This window comes from Sarcophilus harrisii, chromosome 6 (assembly GCF_902635505.1).
Source record: "Sarcophilus harrisii chromosome 6, mSarHar1.11, whole genome shotgun sequence".
Lineage (NCBI taxonomy): Eukaryota > Metazoa > Chordata > Mammalia > Dasyuromorphia > Dasyuridae > Sarcophilus > Sarcophilus harrisii.
The window spans coordinates 23,733,599-23,760,232 of NC_045431.1; the positions used below are offsets into that span (position 1 = coordinate 23,733,599).

At 33.0% G+C, this 26,634-nt stretch overlaps 1 long non-coding RNA gene across 1 annotated transcript in view; it reads right to left on the reverse strand.

The window, feature by feature from the left end:
• Window positions 1–26,634, reverse strand: part of LOC116419878 — a 91,270-nt gene that overhangs the window by 47,230 nt on the left and 17,406 nt on the right. Inside the window, exon 2 of the long non-coding RNA XR_004230211.1 lies at window positions 24,103–24,202. This is a non-coding gene — a long non-coding RNA (uncharacterized LOC116419878). The remainder of the gene's footprint in view (window positions 1–24,102; window positions 24,203–26,634) is intronic.

Consider the following 26,634-nt stretch of genomic DNA (forward strand, 5'->3'; position numbering starts at 1 on the left):
GTTAAAACAGCAAATTGAGGTGGGAACTGTGATGAGGCAGAGATGATAAATTTCATTTTAAAGAGGATGATTTTAAAATGTTGGCTGGTAAATCTAGGGGAAAATATCCAAAATTGATGATGCAGGATTAGAGAACGATGTAGACATGTAGATTTGAGACTCATCTACATAGATAATCATTGAATCAATGTGAGTACAATCTTTATTCTTTCATTATTGTTTTGATCATTAGCTTTAATTCCAACTCAAATGATTTTATAGCCACTATAAATATATTGGATACCGATTTTTTCTCAAAAAAAAAAAAAAAATCATGGGGATAAAGTTCCGATAATTCACCCTCTAAAGAATGTCTTGAATACTAATTTTAGAGATGATGACCAGAAAAGGAGATAGGCTGCCTATATAGTAATGACATAGTGGGAATGATTACAGTTGAACAGACTATGTAGATTATTTGTACCCATGTCATGTCAAGAGATCTTGAGGAAGGTTACTAACACATTAGATAGAACCTCTGTAGAGGATTTTCAAGATGATATGGATGTGAGTTAAATATTATTCATACCTAGAGATGTGTCTAGCCAGATATTATCCACATGGATGAAGTCACAGAGTCATTAAAAATTTAAAGATAATTATTTTAAAATATTTCTTTAAATTGGAATTTCTCTAGAAAGAGAATTCATACTGAGTATTTTTTATCTAATTTGCTTTGTAAGCTAAAAAGTAGTGCAGGAAAACAAAAAGACTTTATACAAAAGAAGGAAAACTAATTTACTTGCAACATATAAACATTCCATTTCATTTATTTCTAATCTCAAAAAGGTAGAACAATCATTAAGTGTTTCATTAAGCACAAGGTGTTCAATGAAACAAAATACAGTTGTACATATTGATTATTGTGTGTAGTTTGTCTCTTACATGTCTTTGTCCTATTTTTAATTAAACAGTTTTAAAAACTGAATCCAGAGTTACAGTTTTTTCTAGCCTTTTCTCCAAATGTTTAAACTGCTTTAATTATTGCTGATCACTGACCTGAAATAAAGAAGCTATTTTCTAGCAAAAGTACTAATTGCCAGCCGAGTGCTGTCTATGTAGGGCAAAGAAAGCAAGGGAGAATTACAAGAATAAAGAAACTAAACAGGTTCCATCTTGTATCATTCTGACTTTAAAATAAAATTAAAAAAATAAAACTACCAACTGTGCTTCTTCCTTTCCTTATATTAGTCAAATGGAATGAGTATATTTTTGTGATAGGGAAATTCTGGAAGAAATATTATATTATCGTTGTGACTTTCATAATTTCCTGTATAAAACAATAAATGGCTAAAGAGTCGATCTGCTCTTTGTAGGTTACTATGGATACAAAAAAAAAAAAGAATAAAGAAAAATGAATTAAGACAATTGGATGTTCTAAATAGTATAGTAATCAAAAACAATAAAAATACATATTACATTCAGCATTACAATGATATCTTATTAAACTCTATTGAAATTTTTTAATAACCAAATGAAAATAATATTTATAATTACAAATGACATGAGGTAGGATACTTAGAATATGCGACCACTAAAGATATTTATTTTAATTTCTGTATTCTAAACTTAGGATTTAATATACAATTGAAATTTTTCTAATCCATCTTGAACTGGAGACTGGTTTCATTCCATCAGATTCTGTTCAGAATTATGTTTTCATGTGGTTTTTGAGGGAAATTTCATCTCAGTTCCTAACTCTTTACTACCTTTATCTATCTATCTATCTGTCTGTCTATCTGTCTGTTTATCTATCTAAGCTCTTTTGAACTGCCCTCTTTTTACTAGTTTAGGAAAATAAACAAATAAATAAATCAATCCCAGAGTGACATGATCTCAACCAAAGAGGTTTCTTGGAAGTGCTCATAAAAGACCTTCAAAAGCAAATAAGGGAGGTAGAAGAAAAAATGAGAAAAGAAATAAGAGGTATGCAAGAGAGAATCCACAGCTTGGAAAAAGAAGGCAATTCCTTAAAAATAAAATTGTTTCAAATGAAAAAAAAATCAGTTGAAAAAAACAACAGCTTCAAAAGTAAAATTAACTAAATGGAAAAAGAGATACAAAAGTTAACTGAAGAAAATCACACGTTAAAAACTAGAATGGAGAAATGGAAAGTAATGACTGAGATAAGATCAGTCAAACAAACTAAAACAAATGGGAAAAAATGGAAGAAAATGTAAGTTACCTCATTGGAAAAACAACTGACCTGGAAAATATATCCAGAAGAGACAATTTTAAAATTACTGATCTACCTGAAGGCCATGACCAAAAAAACAACAAGCAAAAAAAACCAAAAACCAAAAAACAAAAAAAAACCCTGGATCGCATTCTTCAAGAGACCATCAAGGAAAACTGCCCTAATATTTTAGAAATGGAGGAGGAAATATTTGGAAAGAGATCCCACCAAAAAAAAACCCATAAGGAACATTGGTGCAAAACTCCAGAAGTCAAATCTCAAGGAAAAAAATATGGCAAGCTGGCAGACAAAAACAATTCAAATATCAAGGAGTAACAGTAAGGATTACTCAAAATGTGGTATCTTCTACAATAAAGGATTGGAGGGCTGGGAATACCATATTCCAGAAGGTAAAGGACCTGGGGTTACAATCAAGAATTAACCATCCAGAGAGACTGAGCATCATCTTTCAAGGGAGAAGATGGATTTCAATGAAATTAGAAGCTCTCAATTATTTCTACTGAAAAAACTAAATAGAAGATGTAATCTTCAAACACAGGACTGAGGGGGAGCATATAAAGGTAAACAGGGGAAAGTATATATTATTTAAAAACTAAACTATTAAATCCCTAGATGGAAAAATGATATCCGTGAGTCTTGAGAAATGTATCTGTCACTGGGACGGGGGGAGGCAGGGCATCACATGAACTGAGGGTGTGATTGTGAATAGACTGTGAGATGATGATATCAAAGAAAAAAGACATTAAAGAATAGAAAACAGTCTGTACTGGGATAAAAAAAAATAGGAAAGGGGAGGTAGAATGGCACAAATTAGGTCCCCTGAAGAGGCACAAAAGACTTATTACAATCAAGGGAAAGAAGGGAGGGCGATAAGAATTGTGTGAAGTTACCAAAAGAGAAAGAGGAAAGAAAAGGGAGGGGCTGGGTAGAAAAGAGAGCAAAAACACTAAGGGGTAAAAATAAAAGAAGGAGAGAGGAATAGGAGAACATAAAGTTGTGGGCAGGGGGGATAAAAAAAACACTATTAAGAGAAGGGGAGGGGTGATAGAAGATGAGGTAGTGGGTGGGGAAGGTAAAAAAAAAAAAAAACACTACTTGAAAAAGAAATTAAAGCAATAATTAAGAGCTATTTTTGCCTAACTGTATGAAAGCAAGTCTGAAAATCTAATTGAAATGGATGAATATTTAAAAAATATATAAATTGTCCAGCTTAACAGAAGATAAAATTAGTTATTTAAATAGTTCCATTCTTGAAAAAAAATTAAACAAGCCATTAATGAACTTTGTAAGAAAAAATTTCCAGTGTCAGATGGATTTACAAGTGAATTCTACCAAAAATTTAAAGAATAATTAATTCCAATACTATGTAAACAATTTGGAAAAATAGGTAAAGAAGGAGTCCTGCTAAATTCCTTCTATGAAACAAATATGTTACTGATAACTAAACAGGAACAGCCAAAATAGAGAAAGCAAATTACAGACTTCCATAATGAATATTGATTTGATACAAAATTTTAAATAAAAAACTCATCAGTAGGATAATACACGATGACCAAATAGGATTTATACCAGGAATACAGGGCTGGTTCAATATCTGGAAAACTATAATTGACCATATTAATAACAAACTAACAGAAATCATATGTTAATAGATTCAGAAAAGTTTTTTGACAAAATACAGCACCCATTCCTATTAAAAACACTAGAGACCACGGGGATAAAGGGAGCTTTCCTTAAAATAATAAGCAGTATCTATCTAAAACAAACAACAAGTAGTATATGTAATAGAAAGAGAAGCTGGATCCATTCCCAGTAAGATTGGGGTGAAACAAAGATTTCCATTATTATCACTATTATTCAGTATCATACTAGAAATGCTGGCTTTAGCAATAAGAAAAAAAGAAATGAATTAGAGTAGGCAATGAAGAAATTAAACTATCACTCTTTGCAAATGATATGATGATATATTTAGAGAATCCTAGAAAATCATCCAAAAACCTATTGAAAATAATTCACAGCTTTAGCAAAGTTGCAGGATATAAAATAAGCCCATACAAAACATCAGCATTTCTATATATTACTGACAAAGCCCAGCAGCAAGAGAGAAAGAGAAATTCCATACCCTTTGACCTAATAGTGTTATCACTGATACATGATGATCAACTGTAAATGACTTAGTTCTTCTTAGTAATACAATGATCCCAAACAAATCTGAAGGACTTATGAAAAACACTATCCACATCTAGCAAAAAAAAGAGCCGATGAAATCTGAATGGAGATCAAAGTTTACTTTTTTAAGCTTTCTTCTTTTTTGGTCTGTTTTGGTGTGCATTTTCTTTTACAATATGGCTTATATGAAAATATCTACTGCATGTATATTATCTATATGGATATGTATTATCTATAGCAAATTGCTTGCATTGTCGAGGAGGTATTAGAAGCAGAAGGGAAGGAATTTGGAACTCAATTTTTTTTAATGTTAAAATTTTTTCACATCTAATTTTGAAAAGAAATTTAAACTGTTTACAAGAAGAAAAATCAACTCCCTTTTCTCATTATCCAAAAATAGTTTGCTCTTGGTATGTATCTGTTAATCTAATTATCATCCAAATACTTTGTCCAAAAGAGAAGATTGTGGAAAATGTTTATATTAATGTGTTAAATTGTAGTTCATCATCTGCTTAAAGTCAATGTAATAAAACGTTACCTATGTTTGTATCTGCATGCCATTTTTACTTTTAAAGTTTGCAGCTGTGAATTTGCAATAGATCCTTATTTTTGCTGATTGTTTCATGTTTATGTACATATAAAATAACCATATATAGGATACATATAAAGTATTTAGAAAGGACAGAAACTAGCAGTTGGAGGATCAGGGAAAGTATATTTGAAGTGAGTCTTGAAGAAAAGAAGTATATTTTAGAACACAAGATATATAGTTCATGCATGAGGGATTCCTAGTATAATTATAAAGAAGGAAGGTGTACTGTTGTCTCTGAGGAAATAGGAGAAGACAAGTTAAGGGGGTCTGCAGAACGTTAGAGGTAGAGGCAGCTAGAGGGTTCACTGAATAGAGTGCTGGGCCTGAAGGCAGGCTGACCTGAAGTCAAACCTGGCCTCAGCTTTTGACAGCCCCTTAACTGTGATGCTGGGCAAGTCAATTAACAATCTGCCTCAATCCACTGCAAAAGGAAATGGCAAATCAGTCCAGTATCTTTGCCAAGAAAATCCCTCAGACAATATCGGGCTTCTGTAGTACACAGGGTCAAGAAGAGTTGGATGTGAACAAAAGAACAAGAATGATAGAGGGGTAATAATATCCAAAGATGCTAAAAAGATCATTTGCGATCAAGTTGTGAAAGGAGATAAAAAAGCCAAATAGAGCCTCGAGATAAGTAAAGGAACCTCTAGAGTTTATTGAGTAGGAAGGTCACATAATTAGATCTTCATTTAAGGAAAATCATTACATATCCTGAAGAAGATGGAATAAAGCAGGAGAAAATGAGACAGAGAAACCAGTTACATTATTTAAATTCTTTCAATTACATTCACCAAATATTTTTGAGTGATTATTATAATTCTACTGACAGGGAAAGTTCATTTGAACAAGTAAATATAAAAATAGAAAATATATACTTTCTTCATATGCATTTGAGGCGTGTGTGTGTGTGTGTGTGTGTGTGTGTGTGTAATTTAATCAATCTCAGAACAGCAAATGGACCATAAATTCCACAGGTATAAGGAATTCCCTGCAGGGAAACAGTCCTTATCAATGTTGTGACTTGTTCTGCAAAAATTATTTAGAAAACTTAAAATTGTCTAGGATACTCATACACAACTCATAGGTTGTGACCTATGCAGGCTACACTGTTGAAGGTGAGACCGACAATATGCCAAAGTGTATAAGAATGCCATGAAAACTTGGGTTTCAGGCTTTACTCTGACACATACTGTCCATATGGATATACATTTATATCTGTCTTAGACTCATAGGACCACATCCCTTCTCCAAAATTAATCAGAGATCTCATCTTCAATTGAGCATATGGACTAACCTAATCACATCTCTTATTTTCACTGAGCTGTTTCTTGACCCTGACAATAACATCTGTCTCTGTGCTGTCAGCCATACTGCAGAGTAATATAAGTGGCTGTGCAAAAACAAAATGCTACTACCTGTGACTCTATCCCTAATTAGGTGTTGAAAAACTTGTAAGGTCTTATCACCAGTGATTATTCATCTTTTTAATAGTTCCTTCCAATTGAACCATGGTTTAGCTATCAGAAAATAACTAGCATCATTGTTATTCTTGAGGGGTTTATCCAAGCACTCAGGGATTATTAGCCAGTATCACATACACAATTGTAATAGTTGATGCCCAAAGGAATTAAAAAAGAATTTAAAATTTAAAAAAAAAATCACTGTAAGACTTTCAACTGGGAGAAGGATGAATGCTGGGTGGACACATGGAGATTTTAATCACATAACTCCAATTACAAGACAAACAACCTCCACGGGGAGCAAAAAGGGAGAGAAAAAGACAAAGGAAGATGAGCCTTTAATGACAGTGATGTTGGTTATTGAATAAACCACCACCGACTTCCTAAAAAACACCAATTTTATACTTCCAAATGGCACCACAGGACTTTCTAGCAAAGAGTCGCTATGAAAAGAAAATCATAGTGAAGATTAATTTATTTTTAAAAAACATAATTCATTATTCCTTATATACTAATGACAGATAATTTTTAAATTAAGGGTACATGGGGCTTACATTTATTTGGGAAAGATCTATAAGTAATGTGGAAAATGTGTAATAACTATGATTACTGTAATAAATTCCTCAGTAATGCATTATAAAATTTAACAATCTAAACTAATTAAAGGTCATTGACCTCTAATAGCTATTTCATAAACAATAAAAATATTTTGGGAATCTAGCTTACATTGTAATATTCCTATTAATTAGTAATGAGTGTTATTACTATTGAACACCAAATAAATGACTTTCCTCTCTCTGGAGCCCTACACCTATTAGTTTCTTTATAATTAAAATTGGTGGATATTTTTGTATTAAAAGCACATTGAAAAAGTGAGTCAGACATTTCATTTCCGTTAGTTAAGAATTGAAATACTCCATTTACCTCATAATCACATATATATTTGTGTGTATATATATATATATATATATATATCTTTTTTACAGATTTCTCTCCTCCACCCAGTCCCATACTCAATTTCAGAATTTTCCCAAGAATAGTCTTTTTTTTTTAAATGATACCCTCATGTCTAAAAAAAAAAAATTAACTAATTTGAAAAGACTTTCTTCTTGGGGAACAACTCACACTAAATTTATTTATATTAATATATTTTAATTAGTTCTTTATAGCACATAGAGCTGTTTCAATATGAAAAGGGAATGTGATTACTTCTTAAGAACTCCCTCTCCCACTGCTAATTTTAACGTTTTAGTAATTTATAGTCCTTGGTGTTACTTGAGACTCAGGGATGTTAAATGGCTTGCCTGTGATCACACAGCAAATAAGTGTCAGAGAAGAATTTGAACCCAGCTCTTTCTTATTCCAGATACAATTTTCTAGTTACTGGGTCAGTCTCCCATGCATGAATACATAAGTATGTCTATGCATATGTGTGTTACATCATAGGATACATACACACAGGGATGTGTGTGTGTATATATATATATATACACATATATACATATATGAACATTTATATGTATATAGACAAGTATGTCCATATAAATGTTACTAGCTTCTGGAGATACAAAATGAAAAAAGTCTAGGTCTCTCATTAAGAAGCTTATTCTATTGGAGAGATATTCTATGTATCATATGAGTCTGTGTACTCAAGGAATTTTGAGGCAAAAACTTAGTTTTAGGGAAGACTTCATTAACAGAAAGGACACCTGAGCCTATAAGCCTCTAAGGAAGAGTAGAATTTTTTAAGTAGAGTTTGGGGGTAGAGAGAGGGATAGCATTTTCTGGGAAGATGGTCTACACAAGTACATGGAGGCAGGGGAAAGTTTAACTAACAATTAATAGGACACTTGGATTGGAAGGTAGAATATTCAATAGGAAAAAATGAAAAACAAGCTTGGAAAGAGGGAAGAAACAAAATTTGTAGAATATTAAACACCAGACTAAATAGTTAGTATTTTATTTCTGAGCAAAAGAGTGACAATCAGACAACATATATATAGTACTAACATTATTCTAGTTATTTCGATGGAAATTTTTAACTATGGAGTCTTCCCATCTCTTCACTTGTTAGCACTTCTTTTCCCTATAATTGTTTTATATTTACTTGGAGTAGCAATATCATGCAGCCCTCTTTATGTCCCCCCATCATGACTTCTATTATTCTGAATATGATTAGTCAAATGAAGCAGGAACAAAAGTGACAAGGATTAATCCTCATCTCTGGAATCTTTCATATCTGCTAGACCCTTCACAGTTCTTAAAAGTTTGAGTGCTTTGGGAGTTTAACGATTCTTCTGTCATTTAAGAAAGAGAATGGGTCAGAGGTCAGAATGATTACTCTTATATAGCTCTTTTTTCCCCCCTGTGATTGAAAAGGAACAGTGGTGAATGCCAATAGTGGAAAAGTATTTTTTTTTCTTATTCTATGAAATTATTCCTACATCGAATAAATCATAGTGGAAAGAGCAATTAATATAAAGTCATAAAATCTAAATTTGAATCTGCTTGTTATTGACTATAAGATTCTATGCAAGTTGCTCTGTTGTTATATCATGAAATGACTGAACTTGGAATCTTTAAGTTACCTTTAGAATCATATCTTTACTCATTGTTTTATTAGGAGAATATCTCATTAGCTTGTGGTATATTAAGTGACATCCCAGCATCCTGACAAAGCTGATAGAACGTCCATAAATATTGTAATGTTTTTCTAGAAAGCAGGTTATAAAAAGGTAGATTAAAAGGCCCCACCATGTTAAAATATATATTTTATTCTGTGAAATCTAATCTTTTATAATACAGAGACGTGGGGGCAGGGGATTTGTTAGTGTTACACAGTTTTTAATAGTTGCCTTCACTATTTACCTATATATACATCATTGTGCATTTAACTCTCTATCTTATAAAGTTTGTATCAAATATAATTTTTCATTTTAGAGTTTATTTTTTTCTTTTTCTTGTAAATTTCATGTATTATTTTTATGTCCTTTTATGTGTCCTTTATTATATATTTGCACTAGCTAAATGATGATTTTTAAAAGTATTCATATTGCCTCATATATAAAAAAATTAAATAATATCAAAGACATAAGCTTAATACTGATATATTTCTAATAATTTTACAATCTGCCCTCTGATACCTAAGCATCTTCCTTATCTTGTCCAGAAACCTGGCCACCAAGATGCTTGTCATCAATCAAATGATATAATATTTGTAAATCACTTAGCACAGTGCCTGGGGCACAGGAGCTAGTGTACAATTGCTTATCCCTTCCTATTCAAGCCATGATCACCATTCTCACTGTGTTGTCTTCTTCATGAAAACATAAGCTCCATAAGGAAAGTAGCTGCCATGGTTTTTTTTTTTTTTTTCATTTATATTCTAATCACTTAGCACAGTGCCTGACCCGTAGTAAGTGCTTAATGAAATATCTATTTCATCCATTTATTCATTCAAAGTCCTTGTTTTGTTATTTCTAAGATAAGTTCAATAAGAATTAGTGGTTTTATTTCAGATCAGCAGCATACATACTTTTTTTTTCCTTCCAAGACTTTCTTTATTCAGTATGAATGATAAAATGTTTTAATTAATGACATAGTTTAAAAAAGTACTTGTGCTTTTGACTTGATGTTGTCATATATGCATTTCAATTATAGAAAAAACATTACATTTCGTATACTAAATAAATTCATTTTTTGTTTGTTTGAATAATAGTAGGTTGGCCAATAAATAGTCTTTTCAAGAGCTTGCACAGAGTACTTGGCTGATGTAGTCTCCACATGGCCTCTGAAACATATGTAGAAGGCTGATAATTGCTTCTGCTTTGTTAACCATGTGCTGAAGAGGAATCTCTTTGTCTGGTGACATAAATATTAAATATATCTAGCATGTGTCAAGGGTTTTAATGTTTGCAAAAACTTAACATTTATTATCTCATTTGATCCACAGCCAACCTATTTCACCAGTACTATTATGATGCTCCTGAGCAGCTAGGTGGAGCAGTTGATGGATCACAGGTCCTAGAGTCAAGAACACCTAAGTTCAAATTTAAACTCAGAAGCTAGTTGTGTGATGCTGGCAAGTAGCTTAACCCTGTTTGCCTCAGTTTCCTCATATGTAAAAAGAGACAGAAGGAAATGGCAAACCAATCCAGTACCTTTGCTTAAAAACTCCCAATATTGTTGCAAAGAGTCAGAGATGACTCTAACTAAATAACAACAACAACATTATTATCCTCATTTTAGAAATGAAAGAATGAATTTAGGAAAAGTCAAATGACTTGTCCAGGGTCACATAGCTAGGAAGTATTTAAAGGAAAATTTGAAATTAGGCTCAGTGCCTGGAACATAACAGGTGTTTGATAAAAGCTTAGTGACTGACTACTAGTCCAGCATTCTTCATTTGGATCACCTACTCACATAGTTAGAATTGGAAGTGCATTCAAAAAGCAACTATTACAGTATCTGAGCTTTCTATGGTCTGTTTCCTTTCTGGTATTCTCTTAAAAGAAGTTAGACAATAAGATAAGATAAAGGTATCAAACAAGGGACCTATATTCCCATTTTACCAGCAACACCCTTCCCCTCCAGGTGACATAAACAGATGAAAATATAAGTGAAAAATAGTGAACAAAATAAATATAAATGGAGTATAGACAAAATTAATATATTTTATTTGTTAGTATGCAAGGAATCCTTATAGGTTAAGGCCATTTCTATATCACTTTTACAAAGGGAGAGGGCTTGGACCTTTCCCATCTTTTCCCAAGATAAGAAGCATTGGTTCTTTCCCATGGCGTCTAAAAGGTTATAGAGATCAGATGTTATGATTGTCTAAGTTTCAAAAGATTAGGCAAGGAAGCCCCAAGGATGTCCTTGCTGGGGACTGCCACCAGGCAACTCAGCTTTGAAGCTTCAGAGATATAAAAATGACCTTCAAATTCTGGGAACCAAGCCACCGGTAGCTGAAACAAAGACTCTTCCAGCAGCAGTAGCAGGTTTGGACATGAACTTGTCATTTTGACTCTGAATATTCTGATTAATCTGTTCATCATCGAGTGATCAAGTGTCAGTACATTCTCATTGAGTTAAGTAATGATTATCAATGGCATATTAACACCCAACAGCAGCTTTCTTGCTGCTCCACAGTATTTCAGTGCTAAGTACAAGACCTCAACATATGTGTTTTTAAGGGATGGCTAAGATTAACAAGGCCTTGTGAATGAAATACTTGAAAAGCAGCAGAAAGGCAATACTTAAAGTTTCTCAGGGGACTGAGAATTGAAACAGCTCCAGGTGGTTTTAGATTTCACTTGAAACTTTCCTTACACAATGAATCATTAAGTAAAAATCTGGAGAAATGCAGAAGATATTTTAAGACAATTTTCACAAATCCTTTCTGTTTATTGTCCTTCAGATGTGGTCAGGGAACTGTCTCTCATTTCTTATTATGTCATGTGTACATATAGACATATAAATATATGTTATGGATTAAAGGTAATTTTTCATATCTCTTTTTAACTATAGCACCTGATCTGATATGCATTATATTAGGCACTATATTCTCCTATGTTCACCAAAAAATTCTGCAATTGTTATAGAATTTAAATAACATAAAATTCAAAAGGGAAAAGGATACTCTATCAATTGCGGGACTAAAATATTGTTACTTTTAGATGATTTTGGCTGCCTTATAGAGATCCATAATCACTCAAACCCCTTTAGTCTAATAATCCATGTAGATAAAACCGAGAAAGTAAAGAATTCCTTTTGTCAAAACAATGATGTACAATTGGATAAAAGGCTGATAGATTTTGTTGATCACTACATCCATCTTGGGCAGACAACAGCCATTGGTCCATGGACCAGAACTGAACAGGGATTATAATTAAAGAAGAGAAGATTATATAGAAGTACATTTGGTGATTTACTTTAATTTCCTTCTGAAGCTTTTTAGGCCATTAACCAGTATACCAAGAACCAAGTCTCACCATCAAAGACATTGCCTATATCCCTGCACCAAAGGCATTACAACCTAGTGTTCTCTTACCTCAGAATTTGTTCAGCAGTGAACAATAGGATATTTGTCAGGATGAAGCTCACTGGATAAATGGTCAATTTGGCCAAAAAAAGGGAGATTTGAAAAGAAAATGATTATCAATGTTACAGATTTAGGGAAAGTTTTCTAGCTCAGTACAGACACAGATTTCTAGTAAAGTGACTTCTTTAAGTTGAGAAGTTTTTTTAAGTTTATTTATATAATGATTATGATGCTGATGATGTTGACAATAATGGTGTTATATATATATATATGTAATACTCAGACATGCCAAATAAGAGAATGACCCTTGCTAACCTTGAGTCTTGTGCATATTGTCACAAGGGCCTTTTAGTTCCAAACTGAACAGCACTATATTGACATATGTGTAGTATGTATGTTTGTACTTATATGTTTTATTGGGGGAAGAAACAAGACAAAGAAAGATGCTATTTTTTTTAAACAATCTGGAATGTTAAATTAGAGATAAAGGAAGAGAAAATTAAGTTCCTTAGGACTTAGAAGACTTTTTTGCCCAATTAGGAGAAGTTTGGCAAAGATGCATGATTTCAGTTAGATAAATGGCTACCAAATAGAAATATTTCAGTGGGGACACACACTAATTTCTTGATTATGTACCTGAGTTCCTTTTATGTCCCCAATGCATCCAAGTCACAATAGTAGCAATATTTATATCCCAAACTGGAAATATCTTCTATATAGTGTTCTTTGTAAAAACTTGTGCTTTAATCTTTAAAAACACAAATAAATAAAAAAGTTGTATCAGGAGACTGAAATCAATTGTTGGGGAAGTAAAACAAATGGAAGCATTTTGGCTACTTCCCAAATTGCTATCTCATCATACGTAGTAGAAGAAATAGGGTACAAGTCTATTATGGATCTAAAAATTAAACCACTTTGTTAGATGAGATAGAAAAGAAAGGTGTGTGTATTTGGCAAACATGTTCACTGATTGTTCTGGGCCAGAACTCTGTACTTGAAACAAGACTTCATTCAAGGTGCTAAATCAGTGGAATGGTTATCTAGTTTAGCATGGTGATTAATATATAGTAGTTTAGTACATGTACTTAGTACTTAATATAGTTCCACATGATTCACACCTATGATAATGTAATTAGAATAGAGCATATAAACTGGGACAAATTCAGCCAGACAGATTCACTCCATCTCACACTACAGTGGTAGCTGGCCAGTCCTCCTGCATTTCCTCCACTGAGACCAAGCTAGCCAGGGCCCCAGGCAAGGAGACAGTAAAGAATTTGGACTTTATCCCTGGTTATTCTCCTGGTGATTACTTTGCTGAAAGGAAGGCTGGTCCCAAGACCTCCAGAAAACCAACCAGAACATTACAACTAGTAATAATTCAAATTTGTCCTTACAGAAGAACAGATATTATTAACTACTCAAAGTTATGGTGCTATGGGAATTAGCAGTAACTGGTCATTATGAAGTATGTCTGATAAAACTCACAGTTTCTATTTCACATCACTAATGGACAACAAAAAAGCACAGGACTTTCCCACCCACCCACTCAAGGAGAGAACAAGAGACCAATATTCAGATCCAATGATCTTTCCTACTGAGTGGCCCATTGACTTGATAATGATGCAGAGATATTGGCCCCTGGCCAAAATGTTTTGAATTCTCTAATTAATTCCCTTTTAATTCTATTTCAATTCCCTGCCTAAGTTACAACTCTTCAACCTCCCAGAGTTTTCTTATGAAATAGACAATATGGATTTTTTTTTTTTTTGTTAGGCAACAGTCACATATTGCATTATGAAAAAAAAATCATAAAAAATGTGAACAATGACATTTTAAAGATTCATCGAGCAGTCCAAAATCTCACTTTTCTTAACTCACTAGCAAAAAGATGTGGACATTTTCCAGGGCCCTCTCTCAGATTGGCACCATTTCACATGCAGTGATGTTCCAAAGAAAGAAAAGCCCACATGTTAAAAAAAAAAATTAGTAACAAGTTCAAATTGCATGACAAGAGAGATATGGAAACTATCTCAATATATTGTGTATTTTATTTTATTTTAAATATTTATTTAAAACTAAATACAGAATAAAATAAAATAGAATAGAACAAAAAAGAAAAGGAAAATAAAATAAAACAAAACATTGTCATAGGCCCAGCAGAACATCAGGGAGATTTCAAAATATGTAACAATAAATTTTCATTTCAAGAAAGCATATATAATAATAGGAGAGATTATATTCGCAACTGTCCATGTTTTCTTTGCTTCCTGGTAAATTATTCTTTTGCTCTCTGCTCTGTATTTTTTACTTTATTTCTTTTTTCCCCCTTTCATTCCCTCCTCCCCCAAGCAGGCTACAGTTTAGCACAGGTATAGTCATACATACATATATACATACACACACCTATATATTATATATATATATGCACATATATACACATGCATACATACACATATCTATATACATACATATACTTACATGCATATATTCCCACATATACAAAGATATAAACATATGCTTTTATACTTATGTAGTCATACATGTAAAACAATTTTAATATGACTGATTCATAATGCAGATTTATTTTGTGATTGAATCTTTGTTTCACTTTGTGTGAGATCAAAGATTATTTTTTCCCCTAATAAATTCTACTCCGAATTCTTATAATAGTGTTTGTATATATCTTTTATTTTTTATCCCTATTGATTTTTTAATTCTAGTCTTTAACTTTCCTTGCTGCTATTTAACCATCACCACCACCAACTACTGATGGATGCTTTCCTTATTTTCTCCCCTATTCTTTTCCTACCTCTTTATCCTATTCCCATAATTCTAAATACCCTTCTATACCTCTTCTTATTTTATTCTCTCCCCACTTATTTCTTTAAAGATTTTAGAGGGTGCCATATCCCTCATGGTATATACATTTACACATGTATACACACATACAAAAACCACACATATATATGTATAAAATATATCTATATATAATATGTACATGTATAAATGTATATGTGTGTACGTACACATATGTGTATATATTTACATTATGTATGTATATATGAACACATATATGTATATGTGTATGTATGTATGTATATTCAACTTGAATTATCTTAGGAAGATTTTGAAGATCGCCCAGCAGGATAAGATATCAGACACTGAAGTTCTTTCTTGAACTAAACTTTCAACCATTCCAACTCTACTGCAGAAATCTGACCGCCTTGTTTGAATGCCAAACGTATACTTACCAAAAAGAGTGTTTTATAGAGGACGCAGGACAAGTACTCACAAGACGCTCAGAAAAAGTGATGCAAGGACACTCTCAAAGTCTCTCTTAAGAAGTTCTGTTGGGAGCCACCATCTCTAAGCTGATTGGCAAAGCCCAGCACTGAGATCAAATGTGCACATGTCCTCATGTAGGACCAACATTTCCTTTTATGATTCTGATTAGTGGACTACTATTTCCTATATTATTTATAATTGGCTTGATTACAGCACTAAATATTATCTAAAAAATCTGATGACAAGGAGAATTTGGGCAAGTTAACTAGAAAAAATGATTGCACATGCATATTCTGTTCTAATAAAACTAATCTCTCACTGAGACAAATGATAAAGGAGAGAACACCATGGAAAGCATTGTCACTATGGGAGAGAATCCAAAGGTCCAGGAAATAATGGTGTTTACCAACTTAGACTCAGAAAAGATCAGTATGTCTAGGAACCAAAAGATGATTAAAGTATAACTAGGAATTGCCCTAAATGCCTATGTACATGGTTCCAAGTCAGGGAAATAGCGGAATCAAACAATTCATTGAATTGACAAAGAAGACATAAGTAAACTAACAAAATTCACTGACATTTAACCTTGTATAACATTTACCTTTCATTATTAGCTTCATGTAATGTAATCAATAATTAACACTTAAACATAAAAAACTTACTCAAATATTAAATGTCAAATGTAGTAACATATAAAGGTCAATAAGTCAAACATATGTCTGAAGACTACATTGACCTAAAGAAAAATATATGATTGTGATATAGTATAAAAATAAAATTTGAAGGAGCCTGAGAGAAGTGGGAGCATCACTTCCATCAGTTCCTCAATCAAACTACCCCATGACTCCTTTCTTCCTTTGACTCCAACCCTATTCCTCCCTGGACCCCCTGCAGAGGCTGGACCCCTGAAAACTTCAGAAGTAATTCTATGACATGGGAGACGCTGGCTTAGGACCACTCAACATGGTGTGTCCTTATCAAAGAAGGCACTGGGCTCTATGAGAAAAGCGGAATTGAATTAGCTCCGAAGAAAGGCAAGATGTGCAGAATTAGAGAAATACCAGGAAGATGTTCATAGAGGACTATTTGTGTCTAACCTGTGGCAGAGCATTTGGGGCCCATATTGGTCAAATCAGCCAGACTAATTTCGATTCTAACATAGGGATGTCATTTCTGGCCTCTGAGAATGAAGGACAACAGCCAACATGTGTGTGTGCGTGTGTGTGTGTGTGTGTGTGTGTGTGTGTATGTTCCCTTTTATAATCCATTCTCAATGTGAGTAGTTTTTCAGAACTACCCCTCTAATAGCTCTTTGTTGGTTTTTCTTTTGCTCCTCATTCATATAGACTTATTACTATTTTTACCTTTTCCTAGATAGTTTGCTGTTTAGAATTGCATTATACTTAGCTCTGCCCCAATCTTTCTTTTGAACTACCCACTTACTGATGTCATTCTTAATTGTGAAGACTGCATATTTTAAAATCAGCTGGAGTCAGGAATTCAGGTTAGGGGAAAATCGTCAGTCTTTATTCTCAGTGAAGAAAGATCAGAGGTGGAAGAGAATAGGCAATAGCAATGTGTGTAGCTGAGTCAAGAAGCTAGCTAGACCAGGAGCCACACGATCAGCAGTTGGGAGTGTGGAACCCAGGCCAATCTCTCCCAGCTTCTCTTCCTGTCTCTCTCTCTGCCTCCATTCATCAAAATTGTCATTTCCTATACAACACATCAGGACTTGCACAGAGAGTGGGCGGGGGCCATTCTTTATCCAATCATGTATATTAATAGAGTGTAGTCCAATTACTATTTATCCTCACGTACTTGGGACCTCAGTGCATCAGCTCAAGCCTCAGCCCATTACACTTAATCATGTGGTTTACATTTCTATGTAAAAAGAAACAATTTCTCCTTGTTGAGTCCTTTGAAATCAATCTTTGATGTTGGTGCTTATAGTAACTTTACAGCATTAACAATCGCCAAACCTCTTGTTCCAATTTTTCACCTCTTACCCCCCACCCCCTCCCCCAGATGGCAGGATGACCAGTAGATGTTAAGTATATTAAAATATAAATTAGATACAATAAGTATACATGACCAAACCGTTATTTTGCTGTACAAAAAGAATCAGACTCTGAAATATTGTACAATTAGCTTGTGAAGGAAATCAAAAATGCAGGTGTGCATAAATATAGGGATTGGGAATTCAATGTAATGGTTTTTAGTCATCTCCCAGAGTTCTTTTTCTGGGCATAGCTGGTTCAGTTCATTACTGCTCCATTGGAAATGATTTAGTTGATCTCGTTGCTGAGGATGGCCAGGTCCATCAGAACTGGTCATCATATAATATTGTTGTTGAAGTATATAATGATCTCCTGGTCCTGTTCATTTCACTCAGCATCAGTTCGTGTAAGTCTCTCCAGGCCTTTCTGAAATCATCCTGTTGGTCATTTCTTACAGAACAGTAATATTCCATAATATTCATATACCACAATTTATTCAGCCATTCTCCAACTGATGGACATCCATTCAGTTTCCAGTTTTTAGCCACTACAAAAAGGGCTGCCACAAACATTCGTGCACTTACAGGTCCCTTTCCCTTCTTTATAATCTCTTTGGGATATAATCCCAGTAGTAACACTGCTGGATCAAAGGGTATGCACAGTTTGATAACTTTTTGAGCACAGTTCCAAACTACTCTCCAAAATGGTTGGATTCATTCACAACTCCACCAACAATGCAGCAGATGGCATTTTCTGTCCAAAGTCTATTGGGATTGCTTTGAATCACTAAACTATTATGAAGAACCAAGACTTTCATAGTTAGTTCGTCATTGCACATTCTTGTTGCTAATGTTACAATGTATTCCTGGCTCTGCTTGTTTCACTCAGCAAAAGTTCATATAAATCTTTCCAGGTCTTTCAAAAATCAGCTTGTTCATCAGTTTTCATAGAACTTTAATATTCCATTACCTTCATATATCACAACTTGTTCAGCTATTCCTCAGTGGGCATAAACTCATTTTCCAATTCTTTACTACAAAAAGAGGTGCTATAAACATTTTTACACATGTGAATGTTTTCCCTCCCTGATGGTTTCCTTGGAATACAGACCCAGTAATGGCACAGCTGGATATAGGTTAAATTTTCTATTGAGTTCAGGAGTGGCTGAGAAAAATTCCTGAAAATCTGCAAGTTTGTTAAATATCTTTTTTTTTCCATTTCAATATTATGATTAGTTCTGCTGGATATGTTACTTTTGGCTACAAGCCTAGTTCTTTGTATTGTCTATATATATATATATAGATATATAGATATAGATGTAGATGTAGGTCTCTCTATATATATATTATTGCAGAATCTATAGTCTCTTATTGTAGCTGTTGATAAATACTATATAATTCTAATTGTAACTCCAACATAATTGATTATTTTTTTTGTTTCTTGTAGAATTTTCTTTAGATCTAAGGATTTTGAAATTTAGCAGTAATATTCCTGAGTGTTTTCCTTGTAAGACCTCTTAGAGGTGGCAATTGGTAGAATTTTTTCCTATTTCTACTTTTTCCTCTTCCATCACTCCATGACAATTTTTTTAAAAATTATATCTGTATTATTTTTTCAAGATCCTTTTTTTTTTTTTTTTTTTTGGTGACAGTTTTCAGAGTATTCAATTATTCTTATGCTTTCTCTGTAATGCCAGAAAAACTGAGGCAAGATACAGATTTGAGAGTTTTTAATATTTTTTTGGATTTCTGAGAGGGAGAGATTTTCTGGGACCAAAGGATCCGTTTTGGTCCCAGGGCTGAATTAGACTTTCATCTCAAAGAATCCAGCAACAGCCTCAGCCTATATATGTTTCCATAGGTAAGGGCTCTAAGACAAAGGCAAGGGGGTGGAGTACAAACTCTGGGGAGTGGGAATCTCCAGAAAGAGACCATCAATCCTGTTTGGACAGGGTTGGGGATAGGACCACAAATTCTGATAAACTGGGAGTAAAGGAGGTAGCCAACTAGAATTAGGAAGTCTGGAAAGATAGAGGTAGAGGATACCAATTTGGTATCTGAGAAAGGGTATCTGGAGTTTTATTTTTTGGAATGTCAGAGTGGTCAGCTACGCCCTAATTATTTCAGTCCTAATGGTCAGGAAAGGGGGTTGCAACCAGGCGATTGAGGCAGAACAATTCAAGGAACAGAGGCAGAATAATTAGGGAAACTGAGGCAGAACAGTTAAGGAAACTGGGGCAGGGCAATAAAAGGGAACTGTGGCATAACATATCTTCTTGATCATATGTATATATGTATGTAGGTATGTATTTTTATTTCTTGGCTTCTTATAGCTTCACTTTCACTGTCCCAGTTCTAATTTTCAATGAATTATTTTCTTTAAGACTTATCTCCTTTTCTAGTTGATTGGTTAGTTATTTCCTTTCACAAATTTCTTTTTTTTTATTGGATGGTTTTTATTTGTTTTAAGATTTTCCTCAACCTCCTTGATTTAATTTTTAAAGTCTTTTGTGAGTTTTTCCATAAATTATTTTTAAGCAGGTATTAATTTTGGTAGGCTTTTGGGAAGGGGAGAATTCTTTTTTTAAACTTCATTGTCCTCCTTTGAATATGAAACCTGGTTTCCCTAATTCCTTAATATATTTCCATGGTGAAGTTCCAATGTTCTTTTCTTTTTCTTTTTCTTTCTTTCTTTTTTTAATGAGAACTTAATATTATACCTACTTCTAGTCTAGTGGGGCTGATGCCTCTGGCTTCACTTCAGTTCTCCCTTCTGGCTCTAGTCAAACCCAGCTAGCCCCAAGGCTCCTCACTTGCTTTTCATGTGGAGCTAGCCTGGAGGTGTTTACACTTGACACTATTTAAATTCTGTCCTGGGGTCTTTGTTCTCCTTGGGTTGTCCAAGGAGGACCCCTCTTCCCCTGTAAGTCTTAATTGTGTATATGTTCACTTAGGGACACAGATTTATTTTGTTTGTGTAGAAGAAATCTGGAACACTTGGAATTTTCAGACCTATTCCATCTTCTAGGAAACTCCCCTTTTATACAAATATGTGTTTTGGTCCCATAATTCTGTTTTTCATTTTCTTAAATGGTGACATTGAGAAACATTTGTCTTTAAAATAAATCTTGTATGTGCAATTCTGCACACAGAATCTTATTTTTTTCATGAACTTCCAAAATATATTTAGAGATGTATTCTTTGGGTATGTGGAAGAATAATTTTATCTCAATATATATTAAAAGGACCATGAATATGTGAATATAGCAATCTTCCCCCTCCCTCAAAAAAATGAGAAGTAAGAATTCCTGATTCAATATTATCATAATTTAAAGAATAAGGTTAAAACAAAAATCTAGATAAACTCTAATATATTTTTTGAATTTAAATAAAATGATCATATGAAGCAAAATAACAAATGTAGGGTTTTTTTTTTTTTGCTACTTATAGCTTCTCAGAATTTGAGATTTAAATAAATAATGAATATAAAGTCCTTTGTAAATTTCAAAATGGATTTATTTTGCTTTTCTAATATTCGGTTTAGTAAAGAGAATTCTGAAAGTGAAAATTCTCTCCAATGATGCATAAGAAAAATGATTTGTTCATGGTTATATAGTTAGTATATGTCAGAGACAGGATTTGAATAAAGTATTTTTTACTCTAAATTTGGCTCTTTCTCAAGCTAAGCCATACTTTGAACTGTGTTTAAAATGTCAGTTGTTGATATTGTTATCTGGTTACAGGGCTATGTATGAAAAAGCCTGTAAGTTGCTGAAACTAATCACTTTGCTGATAATTGCTCATTTCTGAAGGAAAAGTTGTACTTATTCCCCAAACCCTGATTTTAAAAGTTCATTTGCTTTCTCTTTCTTGTTTTAAGATTGATTTTCTAAGATAAATGTTGTCAGCCACTTCAATGCTTAATTGCTTAAATAGAACAAAGAAAAGTACAATTGGGTCCAAGCATAGTCCTGAAAAAGACAGATATGAAAAAAGAAAATTATTTCAAAGCTGTGGTGTCTGAATGAACTGGAGAAAATCATGATTGGGGGCTTCAAATAACAAGATAGGATCATTAATGCAGATCTTAAAATTCAGGGAGAATATAGAAAAAGTAGGGATTTGAGATATTTCTAGGCACCGAAAAAGGTTAGTTTGATTGGGGAGGTTATAATTCAGCTGGAACTAGTAGAAGGTAGTCCTTTCTTCTCTTCATATTCCCATTTTTTCTTTTCTACTTAAGTGCAGAAAGAAAAGCTAGCTCTGCCAGAAGGACAGCGCTCAGAGAGTTGACTCCAAAGTTATATAACTGAGGATGGGAGCTGGGAAAGCATGATCCTTCCATATGAAGGTGAGAATGACAGGTGCCCACATTGTCTTTACTACTGCTCCAAAAGAGTGACAATGCAATGGGACTTTCTGTGGGCTGACTGAAAGTATTCTTTGAACAACTCCAAGAGTAGCTAGGATATCTGAACCTGTTGCCAAATGATTGTCAATTTCATCTGTTAGATTTGTATACTTTGAAGTCTTTACTCTTTATAGAACTTAGACATTCTGAATATTTGGCATAATGTCAATTGGAATATTTTTTCTTAAGTTTTTAAGGATGACTTTTAGTAAAAATAAGTCCAATAATTATAAATTCAATCTCTAATAATAGTCTGGTTTCAGTGTAGATTATTTGAGATTTGCCTTTGTATTATGGAAATTTGACATCATTTATCAGCTCTTGACAAATATTGTGCTATTGTATGGATAAATCTATTATTACTATTTTTTTGATATGACTATTTTTCTCTAAAACCCATTCTAGAACTGTATTTTGCTCTCTTTGACAGATTCAATGATTTAGTTTGCCCCTAGTTAAAAAAAAAAAAAAAAACTACTAATTTGGAAAATAAATCAAATGACCATTCTATGATAGCAACAAATTCCAGAAATATAAGAGTTAACAATTCACAGGAATTTGAACAGGTAGAACAGTATTCAGAATGATAACTTAATTAACAGAATGATGCATATATTAAAAACTAATGGTAACATGGAATTTAAATAAAATTAATACCCAAGCATGCTTACAGAATTCAGTTCTCAGCTTTCTAACCTTTCTAATAGCTATTAGATACGGTGCTCCACCAATTTTGAATTTCTTTTTTATGAAAGAACTTTAAAAAAAAATTATGAGATGTTCCCTGCCATAGTAAATAGCACAGGTCAATGATAAATGATTTAATCAGTGGATTACCAGTATGCATTACCCCCATTTCCCCAAAGCTAGTAAATGTTACTATGTGAATGGAGATCTTTCTAGTTAGTTCTCCATCTGCCATGTCATATTGTCTACTTTACTAAAATACATTGGACTTTTGTTAATAAATCATAATTGTTTTATATCACTTGGGTTATTATTTTATATATAGTGTATAAGTTAAGTTAAATTTAGAACATGTCATAGAATCTGATTCCTTGAATAAATCTCAATATGTTTCTTTTGTGATTTAAACTTTGTGATTTAAATTTTGTGATTCAATATTTTTAAAATTAGAGAGAGGAAAAAAAAGTCTCATGGTATAAACTCTTCAGTTTGCTTTTAAAGTGTATTATTGTACAAAGATATAAGAGATTTTTACCAAATTGTTTTTGCTCCTAAAAAAAAAAATCTACCTTCAATAATCATTTGAAACCCAATATTAGTTTTATTTCATTTTCTGAGTCAAATTGATAATTTCCTAAGGAAGAGTGAGAAAGGCTACATTTCATTGGGTTTACTATACCTATTTTTTATTAAGAAAATATTGTTTTTAGATATATAGGATATTATTTCAAAAGACAATTAAAATTATTATATATATACTGTAGAAGTACCACTGACCATCTTGAAGGAGAGAGAGGAATTGGATGACATCTATCTTGTGAGTAATATAGAAATAATATAGAATATAGAAGGGAGGAAAAGAGGACTTCGGTTTTGTACTTGTTGAGTTTGAGATGTCTGAGGCAGATTCAGATTTATGAAAATGAGTCTTCCTGAAATCTTTCTTGGTTTACTATTCACTGTGCCACCTTGCTGCCCAAGAAATGGAAATTAAATTTAGGTATTTAAACATGAGAAATGAAGGAGAATAAACCAGATGTACGGGGGCGGGGGGAGTGGGGAGGGGAAGAGAAGGTAAAAACAAACATCTAAAATAAAACCAAAACCAAAACCAAACAAAAATGACAGATAGTAGTCCTATCAAAGGAACATCTAAATATCAGATATTCATCTGAATAAAAATTGGATAATAGGTATAAATTTGAAGGAATCTCATTTACCATTTTAAACGGCTGTCCAAGTTGTCTTCATTGAGGTATGTAGAAAAATTGACTCTAGTCAAAGGATCCAGGTACAAATTGTGTCTTGCCTGTTTATTTCCTGTATTATAATGAAAAAGTTATTTTTTCTGGTTGCTAATTTCCATATTTGTGAAAACAAGAAAAGAATGTCTCTGAGATCTTTTTCAACTCTAGATTTCTGATATTATAATATATTATTTGTATAATATTAGGAAATTATTTTTTCCTCTTTTCCTCTCTACTGGAAATTGAAGGAGGTAGGTTGGATGATCTAAAAAGTCTCCTTCAATTCTATTTTCTGATATTCCAAAAGTTCTCTTTGTCTGAAAATTCAAAGGCTATTGTGGCATTTTGGGGGGAGAGAGAAGGTTCGTTTTAGAAGCTCTACTTCAAAAGTTTGCAAAATTCTTTATACATGTTATTTTATTTGGTCTTCAAAACAACCTTTGGAGATAGGTCTGATTATTATTTCTATTTTATAGATGAATAAGCCAGGAATCATAAAAGTGAAATGTCTTTCCCAGAATCACACAACTAGTATCTGAGTTGGTATTCAAATCCAAGCCTTCTTGTTTCCAAATTCTTTCTACTTTCCTTTAAGAAGGATTTATGGAAAAAGTGCTATCTGACTTGGGACTTGAATGTAAAAAAAAAAGGGGGGGAGAAGAAAGGCTTAATAAGGGAAAAAAGCACAGATTCAGGGCATATGAAGGGAAAGCAAGGTTAGCAAAATCAGAATCAGTGATAGGTAGTAGTTGAGTAAGTTTCATGTATATGACAGCCACTAGAAACAAACTACAAAACTTTTTATTTTCTTTTGTGATGACTGAAGGAGAAATCTCCTATAGTTATCCATTTACCATGGATTTACTAGAAGCAATTTACTTCAGGTAATGATTTGACTTGACAGTACTACTTGGTTGAAATAGTTATTTCTGGTTGCTAAGTTAGGCATTTGAGAAAATGAGAAAAAAAAAAAAAAGGTCTCTGAGATCTATTCTAACTCTAAATCTTTAATCTTATAATAAACGACTTTTGTAACATTGGACAGATATTTTTAAAACTCCAGGACAGAAAGGTTTTCTGTTCATGTTTGTACCTGTAAAAATCCAGGATCCTGATTTAAAAGCTTAAGTTTATCAATTAAGGATCGGTAAATGCTGAGGGAAAATGATGACAATTGAATTTTTACATTAGAGTCCTTGAGTAGGGTCTTTGTCTTGATACTTATGGATAGTGTTGGAAAAAATGAGGAAGTCACAATATCCTCACAAAACAAAACTAAAAAAAACAAGATAAGGAATGAGAGACAATTCAAGACACATGAATTGAGACAGAAAAGATAGGTTGTTGCCTTCACTGGAGATGCTTCAACAGTGGGCTAGATAGATAATGAGCTATTTTCAATTTTTAGAAGCAAGTTAGCCTAGAGGCAGAAATACAGATCAAAGGTCATTTCTAGCCACAGGATTCTGTGATTCTAAAAGGGACAGGCTGTGGGTCTTTGAAGGGAATACATCTCAGGTAGGAGACAAAGAATTATGCCCTTTTTCTTTTCTTATCCTTCTAATGCAACAAATAGTTGTAGGTCTGGAGCTAGGGATCATATCAGTTTGGATTACGCTGAATCCCCAGGCCATGTTGTGATAGCCTATGTAGCATTACTTTTTCTCTCTGAAACATTTATATTTCCCTTCCTGGAAGATATCTTTTAAACCCAATCTTCCACAATGGTATTGTTGATCTTTATCTGTGAAATTTTTTTTTCTTCCTTCCTTCCTTTCTATCTGCCTTGCTTTTGCATTACATTTTCTATCATTATTTTCTACTTTCTTCCATGAGTTATAACTTTTCTACCTTATTTTAAATAAAACTAAGATCATAAAAAAACATACATTTTTCTATGTGATGCAATGATTTAGGATAAGAGTTCTTCCTTCCTTCCTTCCTTCTTTCCTTCCTTCCTTCCTTCTTTTCTTCCTTCCTTTCTATCTGCCTTGCTTTTGCATTACATTTTCTATCATTCTTATTTTCTACTTTCTTCCATGAGTTACAACTTTTCTAATTTATTTTAAATAAAACTAAGATCATAAAAACCATACATTTCCTATGTAATGCAATGATTTAAGATAAGAAGAGTTATGACTTTTAGAATCCATCATCCTGCCCTTTTCAAGAGGGACAAGAGTAGATGAAAAATATTAAGTTAAAAAAAGAATCCATTAAATATGAAATACTAAGTAACTATAAATACATTTACAGCTGTTAGTGTAGTGAAAACTATGATAACAAGGTGCTTTTAAAAATCATTTCCAACATTCTTAACTGAAACTAACGAAAACAGCGGGGTCCCACACATTTAACAATACTTTAGCCTTGGGCAAACAGCAGTGTATGAAGAGTGATAAAAATTAATTTTGTTACATTCACAACAGGAGGAGGAAAGTCAGAACTGATATGTTTTCAACATACTAGCCTTATTTTGTTATTTGTTCATTTCTATATCCAGTA